Genomic DNA, 12,411 nt, shown 5'->3' on the forward strand with positions numbered 1-12,411 from the left:
CTTATTTCCTGTTCTTTTCTTATTGTATTAATTAGGACTTACAGTATGATTTTGAGTAAGAGTGGGAGTGGAGGTGTCCTTTCCTTGTCCCTTATTTAAGAAGTTTCCTCTATTCCTGATTTGCTGAGAATTTTTATCTTGAATGGATAAGTTTGGATTTTGTCAAATGTTTTACTGGATCCATTAATATGATCATATGATTTTCATTCTTTAGACTGATATAATGGATTACATTAATTTATTTTTAGATGTTGAAGTAAGCTCACATACTTGGAATAAATCCCACTTGGTAGATGCGTGTAATTTATTTTTTATATTATTGGATTCAATTTTAAATATTAGTCAAGGATTTTTTGCACCCTTTTTAATGAGAGATATTGGTTTGTAGGTTCCTTTCTGGTAATGCCCTCACCTAGTTTTGCTAATAAGTTAATACTGGCCTCACAGTATGAGTTAGGAAGTATTCCATCTGCTTCTATTTTCTGTAAGAGATTTGGGGAAATTAGCGTACATCTTCCTTAAATATTTGGTAGAATTCATTGATGAAACCATCTGGGCCTGATGTTTTCTTTTGCAGAATAATATTAATTATTGATTCAAGTTTTTTAATATATATATATATATACAGACACATACATATGTATGTCTATTATGATTTCTCTTTCTTTTGTAAATTTTATTAGTTTGTGTCTTTCAGGGAATTCATCTAAATTATCAAATTTGGGGAAATAGAGTTGTCATAATTTTCCTTTGTTATCCCTTTATTCTACATTGGTTCATTTGAGATGGCCCCTCTGTCATTTCTAATAAAATCTGTCTTCTGTCTTTTTATTTTGATTAGCTCTGCTAACCAAATATCATTTATCAATATCATTTAATTTTTCAAATAACCTACTTTTGCTGTCACTGACTTTTCTCTTTTGATTTCCAGTTACCCAATTTATTGATTTTTGCTTTATGTTTTATCATATTTTTCTCCTTGATTTGGACTTGTATTTTTCTTCTTTCTCTAGTGTCGTAAGGTAGATGCTGAGATCATTTCTTTTGGATTTTTCTTCTTTTCTAATATATGAATTCAATGCTAAAAATACCCTCCAAGAACTGCTTTTATAGCATCCCACAAATTCAGAAGAGTTATATTTTCCCTTTCATTCAATTCAAAATATTTTAAGATTTCTCTGGAGACTTCTTCTTTGACCCAGGTGTTATTTAGAAGTGTGTTATTTAATCTCCAATTATTTTTTTATTTCACAGGTATTTTTATGTTATTGATTCTAGTTTAATTCCAGTGTCATCTGAGAACATACATTGCATGCTGTGCTTTCTTTTTAACTTGTTAAAGTGTGCCTCATGACCCAGAATGTGGTCTATCATGGTGGGTGTTCCACAGGAAATTGAGAAGCATGTGTATCCTGGTGTTATTGGATGGAGTTTAAAAAAAAATAAATGTCAATTAGATTTTAAAAAATAAATGTCAAGTATATTTTTACTGATTGCCAGTTTGCAGGATCTTTGAATTATTGGTAGAATGATGTCAATGTCTCCCAATATCAGAATGCATTCATTTACTTCTCCTCGCAGTTCTGTCATATTTTACTTCACTTAGATTGATGCTCTGTTCTTAGAGGCATCCACTTTAGATTGGGGTGTCTTCTTGCACAATTGACCCGTTTATCATTATGTAATTTCCCTCTTCATGATGATAGTCTTCCTTCCTCTGAAGTCTTCTCTGCCTGAAATTAATAATTAATGTTGCTAGTTATTCCAGATTTCTTTCAATTAATATTAGATTGGTATATCTCTCTTTATCCTTTACTTGTGTGTGTTTTTTTGTTTTGTTTTTTTAGGTGTATGGTCCAGGAATTGAACCTGGGTCTCCTGCATGAAAGCTAGCATTCTACCACTGAGCCACCTGTATCCTTTACTTTTAACCTACCTTTGCCTTTATATTTAAAGTGGATTTCTTATAGTTAACCTATAGGTGAACCTTTTTGACATTTGCACTAATATTCCATATCTTTTAAATGGTGTTTTTAGATCATCCATATTTAAAGAGATTATTGATTAGTCAATTAATATCCACCAGGTTTGTAACTCTTTTCTATTCAATGCACTTGTTCTTTATTTTTTATCTTCCCCTCTTTTTTTTCTCCCAAAATTGGTTTTAATTAAGTATTTTATGAGATTTCATTGCTTTCTATTCTCTTAGCATATCAATATAATTCTTTAAAAAAATTTAGTTGTTGCCCTCAAATTCGCAATACACATCTGCAACTTATCTAATTCTGCTGATCCAACTAATCTAATAACAATTAATCTAATTTATACAGATTCTGATATAATTTGATACCATATGCCTTAGTTTGCCAGGGCTTGTATGCCAAAATGCCACACCCTGGTTGTCTTAATCAACAGGAATTTTTTATCTCACAACTTTGGAGGCTACAAGCCCAGTCAAGGAACATCAGCTATATTTTCTCCAGAGTCTGTAGCATTCCGGTCGTGGCTTGATGGGGAATCACTCCTAGCTTCCTTCACAGTGATCTGTCTCATTTTCTCCTCCTGTTTCTACTACTGACTGCCATGTCCAAGTTTCCCTTGCTTTCAAGACTCCAGCCAGGTTGGATAAAGGTCCATCTGGCTTCATCTTCTTGGGATCTTGGAAGGTCCCATTTACAATAATTTCATACCAGGGCCAACATTTCAGAATTGAACACTTTTGTGTGTGTGTATGACATGATTCAATCTACCACACTTTAAAAGAGAGTATTCCCAATTTTTCTTTCCTGCTTATTACATTGCTGTCATTCATTTAGCTTTTGCATAAGCTATAACCACCTCATATGCTGTTATTTTTCTTATTTTGAACAAACTTCATCTATTAGATCAGTTAGGAATAATAAACTATAATGTTTTATTTTACTCTCACTCTTTTTTTTGTATGCTGTATGGTGGGATCACATTTCATCATTTTTCCACGTGAGTATCCCGTTATCGCATCACCGTTTGTTGAATTTTCATTTGTTTGTTTGTTTTACTTGTGTGCTTGTTTTTTTTTGGGAAGTGCATGGACTGGGAATCAAACCTGGGTCTCCCGCATAGCAGGTGAGAATTCTACCAGTAAACTACACTTGTACCCCCTTATTTTACTCTCTTTTATCCCTTTTCTTATGCTCTTTTTTTCCTTATGTACCTCCAGATTTCTGGCCTTTAACATTTTCCCTTTCTCTGCAGAATGTCCTTTAACATTTTGCGAAACAATTCTACTGGTGATAAATCTACTCAGTTTTTGTTTATCTCATGAAGTCTATTTCTCCTTCATTTTGAAGGATAATTTTACTGGATACAAAATTATTACTGGGTGGATTATTTCCTTCCACTCACTCTCCTGTTACTTGCATGGTTCTCAAGAGAAATCAGATGTGATGCTTATCTTTGCTCCTCTATAAAGTGTGATTTTCCCCCCCTGGCTTCTTTCAAGGTTTTCTCTTTCATGGTCTGCAGTTTGAATATGATATGACTAGGCATAGATTTTTTTTTTGTTTATCTTGCTTGGTATTCTCTGAATGATCTAAATCTGTGGTTTAATTTCTGTCATTCACTTTAGAAAATTCTGAGTCCTTATCATGTCAACTATTTCTTCTGATGCCTTCTCTCTTTCTTCTTATATTTCTGTTACATTTATACTTTTTATAATTGTCCCATATTCTCCTCCATTATTTTCACTCTTTTTCTCTTTGTGATTCAGTTTTGGAAGTTTCTGTTGACATACCTTCCAGCTCACTGTTTTCTTGGCCATGTCCAGTCTACTGATGGGTACATCAAAGACATTCTTCATTTCTGCTACAATGCTTTTGATTTCTTGCATTTCCTTTTTCTAATTTCCTAGAGTGTTTCTCTTTGCTTACATTACCCATCTGTTGCTGTATGTTGTTAACTTTTCCTACTTGCATCTTAACATTTTAATCGTAGCTTTTTAAAAGTTTCAATCTGTGAATTCCAAAATTGCTGCCCTATCTGAATCCTGTTCTGATGTTTCCTTTGTCTATTCAGACTGTGTTTTACTTTTAGCATGCCTTGGAAATTTGTGTTTTTCTCCAGACAAGATGCATTGGGTAACAGGTACTGAACTAAACAGGACTTTAATGTGGCTAAGAGTTAAGCTGTATTTAACAATTGCTGTGGATGTTAGCTATAGGTGTTAAAGGCTCCAGTTTCCTTCACTGTCCTTGTTTTTGCTCCCCCTGCTGCTGTCTTTGGGTTTCCCTATGAACACTCTATTAAATAGATTCTGGCCTTTGCCATCCTTTCAGTTGTAATCCACTGTTATTAAACAGGACCCTGTTGATGGACTGGCAACTTGTTGAGGGATGGGTGGGATGTGTTCTACAATCCTACGATTATATCTTAGTTTCTTTTATTTTTCTGCATGCTGTATGGTGGGGTCAAATTTCATTAGTTTTCCATGTTATTGCAGCACCATTTGTTGAATTTTTTCATTTTGTTTGTTTTGCTTGTTTGTTTTTGGGAAAGTGCATGGACGGGGAAATGAATCCATCTCCCACATGGCAGGCAAGAATTATACCACTGAATTACCCTTGTATCTCCCTGTATCTCAGTCTTTTAGTGGGCCTAAAAGACCTGAGCCGTGTCTTCAGATCACAGTTGCTTTTCAGTACCCACTCTGCCCAAGGCGAGACAGGAAGGCTAGAGATGGCAGGAATCCCAGTCAGATAAGGCTCTGGCAAATAGCTTCCCTTGAGAGAAAAACTGTTAACGAGAACACTTATTGCTGCAGGTATGTGTAGGTGATTTTGAGTTTTTGATTCTTGGAGGCCCTGACAATTTTGAGGGTTTTACCTTCCAGAGCCCCAGCAGTTTATTTCAAATGTTAATTTCTTCTTCTCCCTTCCCAATATAGGGGTCTGCAGAGGGAGAGGATTTTGTCTGCATTCTTCATTATGAGAAACTGCTGGGGCTCTGGAAGGGAAAACCTTCGAAATTGTCAGGGCCTCCAAGAATCAAAAGCTCAAAATTACCTACACATACCTATAGCATTTCATCAAAGTTACCATCGAAGTCTTTCTACCACTTACTGTGTCAGCCAGCTTCTCCTGGTTGACCTGGCTGCAGTGACCTGCCTTTCCTGCTCACGAAATGGCAACATGGTCTCAGTTCTCTGGTGGGTCTAGAAAAGGCATGGCTTTTTCAGTTTGTTTTGTGAGGGTGAAAGTGATGACTTCCAGGCTTTTTACATGCAGACCACTGTTGACTTCTGTTTACTTTTTGAATACAATAGTTACCCAAATTCATTTTCAAATATATGTGTTATGTAAAAAATGCATCTAAGTCTATGTGTTTGCTTCTAATTACCACTCTTGTTGAATCTGAGAAAGTTCAGCATTTTTCTTTACAAAGCTGTTTATATACATATTTCCCAGTTTTCACTTTGGTTTCCTCTTTAACCCATGGATTATTGAAACTCTTTTGTTTTACTTAGTTGGTAATTGTGCTTTCATTTTTTGGTTGACCATTACTTTTATTTCACTCTGGCAAGAGATGAGTTCGGTATATTGTTTAATCTATTGGAATTTGTTGCCAAGATCTCTTCATTGTAAAAGGTGACCGATCACTGGTTTTCCTGATCACTGCTACAAGTGTCTTCTAAGAAACACTTAACCTTGAAACAGATTTTTAAAAGTCTTAGTGACTGGAGATTCTGATACGCCTCAGAAAAATTACCCCCAGTTCTAGCAACCAAGGATGCTTCCCTAGGCAGGTGAGAGTCTCCCTATGGCGCAGGCCCAGTGACTGAGCTCCAGGTCCCTCTAGCTGGGACCAGTGACCCAGACCCCAACTCCCCAGGTGCACAGGTGGATGTGAGGCCCTCTCAGTACTTCATCTCCAGCCCCTAACCTGGAGCCTGGCAGCCCCATCTCCCACTCACCAAGAAAGGCTTCCTTTCTATTTAACCATTTCTTTCATTAAAACAAATGTGTATTTTAGCTTGTGTGTGCACGTACATTTTTAAATAGCATTGCTATGCATTTAGCACAGGAAGCAGATATTCTAGTGTGTTCCCAATTGCCCTTTTAACACAGAAGCCTAATGGATAGTTTTGAACTGCATTATTCAGATTGATTGGCCAGTGCTTCGTCACTTGTGAATGAAAACTGATCTATACTTTAAGGGATTTATCTTTTCCCTTTATAGAAATAATGTAACTTGATACCTGTTTCATACATCTCTGATGTGATCATTAAAGTTGGTATAAATATTCAATCTAGATGTTGATTAAGCACAAATAGCAGTGCTTGTGGTGTTTCTCAAATCACAAACCAGGATGCGCTCCATTTAATCTACCATCCCGTTGAATAATTGCTTTTAATTTTGTGAGACTTAACTTACAAGAATATTCCCTTTCACTTGTCACTGAAACTGCTCACCACAGTTGCTGGGCTTAACAAAAACTCTCTTTGAAAGTGGATCTACTTTGTCTCTAAAAAGAAAAGTAAACCAAGTACAGGTGTGTATTGCTGGGAGGTAGAATCATAAAGGGATATAGTTGTTAAATATTGATAACAATGTTGATTTATTATATATATGTTATCATGTAACCCACACAACAAATATTCCCATTCAGCTGATCAGGAGCACAGCAGATATTGTTGATTCATTCCCCATGGCATCTCATTGCCTTCTCCTGGTTCTCCTGCGTTTATCTATTAAACCACTATCCCTGGCAGAAACATAATAATTATGGGCGAAATCAGATGAAAAACATCCCATATATTGCTGTTAATAGAGGATCTCAGAGTACTCGGTTACACTGAGCATCTGCTAAACACACCACAATACCCAGCCTAGAGAACAAATGATGCAGCTTCCCATATCCCCTGCTTGCAGTGTGCAGGGGAAAACAACTGTTCAATTAAAGGGGTATAATAAAACACGGCAAGTTCTAGGAGAGAGGTATATATATATGGCACTATTGTAATGATGGTAAAATACACACACACGAACACTATTACCTGATAATAAATGAAACTAGAAAAGTGTGGTGCTTTATATGAGAAAAACTATAAAATCTCATTAAAAGAAAAGACAAGATAATTTATTTTTAGGACAAAAGAAATATTATTCCACATTTTGGATAGGAAGATTTCATATAACAAAATTGTCAAGTACTCTAAAATTACCTTGTGATTTTTTTCCCAGTAGATTGAATTTTAACTTTATATGGAAGAACAAGTCTGGAGCACAGCCAATGAAAAGTGTGAAAAGGGAGAAGAGCAGATAAGGAATGGCCTCACCCTGAGAGACAGTGCTTTAAATCAACGGACTGTTCTGTATCAATACGGGAATAGGACAGGGTGCTCAATTTTCGAACTATTCGAATTTGAGTTGGATAATTATTTGTGAGGGAGCGAGCTGTCCTGTCACTGTAGAAGCTGTCACAGCATCCTTTGCATCTACCCATCAGCTGGCAGTAGCACATGCCCAGCTGAGAAAAGAAATAATAACTATAAACTTGGTCAATAATTGCTCTCAGTGGAGAATAAAGGATGCAGATTGTTCATTTAAAATGTAAGTGGGTTAGATCTCACTCCTCAGCATTTACCGGTGACTTCTCATCACTCTTAAAATGAAATCCAATGTTATGACCACACTCAACATGGCCTCCCACTATCTCGTTTAGACGACCTTTTCAAACTCATCTGCAATTGCATAATCAGTGCACTTCAGTCACCCTACTCCTTGTGGTGCCTGAAATTTCCAGGAATAGCCCTTCGCACTTGATATTTCCAGCCCTTTGCACTTGACATTTCCTCTATGCTGAATATTCTCCAAGAAATCCACATGACTTACACCTTCACTTCCCAATTCACCTCCTCACCTTAATGTTTTCTATGTCTCTAACAGAATGTGGACTCTCAAGAGGCAGGGACTTCACCCTGTTTGTGTCCATAGGCTTACAACCTATAACAGTGCCTTCAACACAGAAGGTGCCCAGTATAAATTTCTTACATAATATTTTTGAAAGAGTAAATAAATTCCTTCAAATCAATAATAAAATAGGTAAAATTGCAAAAAGGACACAATTGGTGAACAAAACATATGTGCAATAACCATGAGTAGATGTTAAACCAAAATAATAAATGAAATGAAATGAAAATTTAAAGAAGGAGATTCCATATTAAATGAATAGCTTTGGCAATAAAATAAAAAAAAATTGTAGGTAAAGATGTTGATTAAGAAAAACACATATACACAGGTATTGGTAGAGTTCAAAGATGTCAAATGTTTGGAATGCAATATGGAAATGATTACAGTTTCTTTTAACTGAGTTTTAATTAATTTACTTTCTATGCAAATTCTCTGGAGAAAATCATATACATTTGTATATAGAGATGTATGTATGAGGACAATTGCTTAAAAGTCTGTCAATGTAAATAAGCACACATATGTGTATGTATATGTTACACTAATAAAGAGCAATGGAACAAATAAATTTTATATGCAGATATCAGCATTAATAGTTCTTAAAACCATACAAAATAAGGAAAATAAGTTATAAAACAATTCAATAAAACAATGTGGAGGGAAAATGTCCATAGTAGAAGATACCAATCAAAGTCATGATTATAACTGCATTGGAGAAAGATGAGGAATTTTTCCTGTGGAAGGGAAATTATGAGACTTAGCTTCAACTGTTATCTCTCTGTTTTTGTTTTGTTTCATTTTGCTTTTAAAGAGGAAAGGAAAAAAATCTGGAGCAAATGTATAATATTGATATGTGTTTAGTCTAATGGAGGGTACATAGGTGTTGTACCTTTATATATGTTAAAGGGGCCTAAAATAAAGCACTGCAGGTTTCATTCAGTATTTATTTAATGATTATTAGTCAAGTGCTGTCCCAGGTGCTGAAATATTGAGGCTGTCACTATAATTTTGGATAGAGAAATAAAATGAGCTGGATCTGAGAGTGTTCACCATGGAAAAATAAATTTGAGTTGGATAAGCGTGAGTGTCCACTGTGAAAAAATGATATGCAAAGAAAACAAACTTCATAACTAAGCATGTGTGTGTGTTTTTTTTTTCACATGGGCAGGCACCAGGAAACGAACCCGGGTCTCTGGCATGGCAGGTGAGAACTCTGCCTGCTGAGCCACCGTGGCCCGTCCTGTGTATGTGTTTTTAATTGACCGTGACCTCCTTGCTCTCACTTTCTTGCTTAACAGTAAAATACTTCCCTCTCTCTCTCTCTCCGGATGAGATAAGGAAAATAAGTAGAACTCTAGACTCTAAAACAAATATTATGATACTCACAGCCTTAGATTATTATTCAGATATCTTATAATATAAGCATAGAGATGCATTTTACTTATTTTTTCTTATTATTGCTGGTAAATAATCACAATCTTATTTGAATAAATAAATGAATTTAAAATTTAACTAATGAAACATGACTTACTTTGTTTTTGGCATGTGCAGTGTCTATACTTACAGAGATTAAGCCTACAGTTTGAGGAAGTTTGGAAAATAGTCCAACTCTGATGTCCACTTGCCTTTGAACAGAATGCTAACTATTAAGAAATTAAAAGTTGGTCCTCTTGGGGAGAATTGCTGCTGCGTAATGGGGGGAAGCAGGGGCTTCAGCTGGGGATAGGATGTAAAATGGTAAAAAAAAATGAAATCGTGTATATTAAGGAGAAAAGGAAGAGAGAAGATGCCTGGACACCCTCTACCTCAAAGAAAGGTGTAATCCAGGGAAGGTTCTCTTTTTCACTTTACTAACAGAAAAGGACAGTCTTGATGTAAGAAACAGTAACACACCCAGCTCCTCACCCCTGTTGCCATAGAAACACCTTTATTGCAGAGCTCAGGAAACATATGATATTTCAAAGTGAACAAAAATGGCAAGTAGCATTCATACAAAGATACTATAAGAAGAAAACAGAAAATGAAAATTAAAGCATTTCAGTGGAAGAAAATATCCCCCAAATCACCACAAAGCAGAGCAAAACACAAACAAAGCAAAATACAAAATACAAAAAAAAAAAAAAAATCCTATGATACCCAGGTTAGATTGATTAACTTAAGACAAGCATTTTCAGATATTTTTGAGTCAGATAATTTAAAAAGTTATTTAAATAAATACATGGATAAATGAAAGAAAGAAAAAATCAAACTGTGAACTGACAATTCAGAAAGGGGAAAATCAATTCAATAATAAAATATAAATTAGAAAGTGCCTAAGGGAGAATAGATTTAATGGAAAATATACTAAAGGACATTGAGAAGTAGCAAGAAAAAGAGCAGAGAGAATCAAAATGAAACAAAAACGAGGTAAAATGTACATCTAGGAAATTATATATATATGTAATGAAGGCAAAGAAAATTCATCATACATGTCATTGGAGTCCCTGTAGAAGGAAATCAAAATAATGAAACAATATTTAAAAGTATAACACAGAGAAACTGTTCGGTGGAAAAAAACCTGAATATACACAGTAAAAGGGTCCATTACATGAACGAATTTGACGTGGAATATTAACTTCAAAGTTTATCCTAATAAAATGATTGTACTATGAAAATATGATGGAAAAAAGTCATTTGAGTCTTTAAGTGAAAAGATCAGGCAACAAAAGAAAATCAAGTTGGTATTAAACTTCTAGAAAGCATGATGGAAAAACAATAGAAAAACACTAAAAGAAAACAACAAGCAAAAATCTCTAGGAATCAAAGTGCTAACCAAGCATTTAAAATCCAGCCAAGGTGTCAGCCAGATTTCCTGGCAACAGAAACACAAGAATTCCGGGACGACTGAACTCATAAGTCTTTCCTGAGGAATCTACTAGAAGCTGAGCTTTACACAATAAGAGGTGACTTGGAAACTTCCCTTAAAAACTAATAGAAGGCAAATAAATAGATTTAAATGTACATGTAAGGTTAAAACAAAAGTGGGGGATAGTGTGAGAAAAGAACATGTAGTTACACTGTAGTCTTACACAGCAGAAATACGGGAGTTTGCAAAATAGGAGGAGAAATCACGGAAAAAGAAAAGAGAACAAGCTCACTGATTGCTGCCTAGGTAGTGAATGGAAATCATTTAGATTGGATGCAAATGATAATCCATCATATTGACAAGCTACATAAGAGAAGCATATATAAGGAAAAAGGTGATAAAGCCATTCTGAAAAGTGTTTTTTGATAAAGGTAACTGCTTTAAATACATACAAAATTTCCTCAATATGAAGAGTTACTTCTCTTTTTCTTCTAGTGTGGGGTAGAACACAAAGAGAAAAGCAGTACATATAGTACATGCAGGAAAATATATACAATAATATAATATAATTTTGAGACTAAACAAGGGGTATACCCATAAATATGTGTGATTATATTTAGAAATTTTCAGATTGGCTCCCAAAAAGACCCAAGTTTAAGTGATACATACACACATATATAGGAGAGAGAGAGCATCTAGGCTAGGCATTTTGGAAGTAGCTGGAGAGGGTATAGATATGGCACGTCCAACAACCACACCACTGCACAACCAGTCCCTCAAGAGGCCCAGAAACCGTGCAAGGAACCTAGATCACAACTATATAAACCGCGCGAGGGGCTGGGCCGGCTCCTCTGTGCAGCACGCCCTCTTCCGAGAAGGTCCCACCAGGAGGGCCGAAGGAGCTGCGGCCACGAGGACCCCCATAGCCCGGGGAGAGCAGCCCGAAACCCAGAGGCAGCAGGCCACATTCAGTGGATGTGCCACGTTGCACATCCAAGTTGGGGAAGGAGGCTCAGCCGCACCGCCAAGGAACCAGGCTCCCGGGTGCCCCCGGAGGCGCCGGGGTAGAGACCCCCTGCCGAGAGAGGACGGGGGGCCCTGTGCCCCCTGGACTGCCGTCCACACAGTGGGGGGTGGGGTGGGAGTGGATCCCTGCGTGCAAACAAACCTAAACCTGCACAGGGACTGGTTTAAAAACTAAGGCAGTATACACATGATGGAGTGAATCTGAGAAGCTAACACACGGGATAAGCAAGGACAGGCAAATGGGGAAAAACTAAAAAGAAAAGAGTATCAGGTCAAAATTACCGAATTAAACAAAAAAAGGGACTCCTTACAATGCCAAAGGGCAAAATTGACAACGCAGGTACAATTTATTAGGAGTAAACCAACACCAAATAACATAGACCAGAAATCACTAAAGATGTAAGGAGAAACAGAGGACAAACTCCAGATTTTAACAAACACCTCCAGTCCACATCAAGTTTACTAGACAATGAATAAGCAAATAAATAACAACATGTAAAGTCTACATATACAATGAGTAGGTTGCTGTTATGTATCAAAATTCAATAATACACAAGTTTTAGAGAATGACATTTCTTCGCTGCCTGTGGAAATTG

This window comes from Tamandua tetradactyla, chromosome 3 (genome assembly GCF_023851605.1).
Source record: "Tamandua tetradactyla isolate mTamTet1 chromosome 3, mTamTet1.pri, whole genome shotgun sequence".
Classification (NCBI taxonomy): Eukaryota; Metazoa; Chordata; class Mammalia; order Pilosa; family Myrmecophagidae; genus Tamandua; species Tamandua tetradactyla.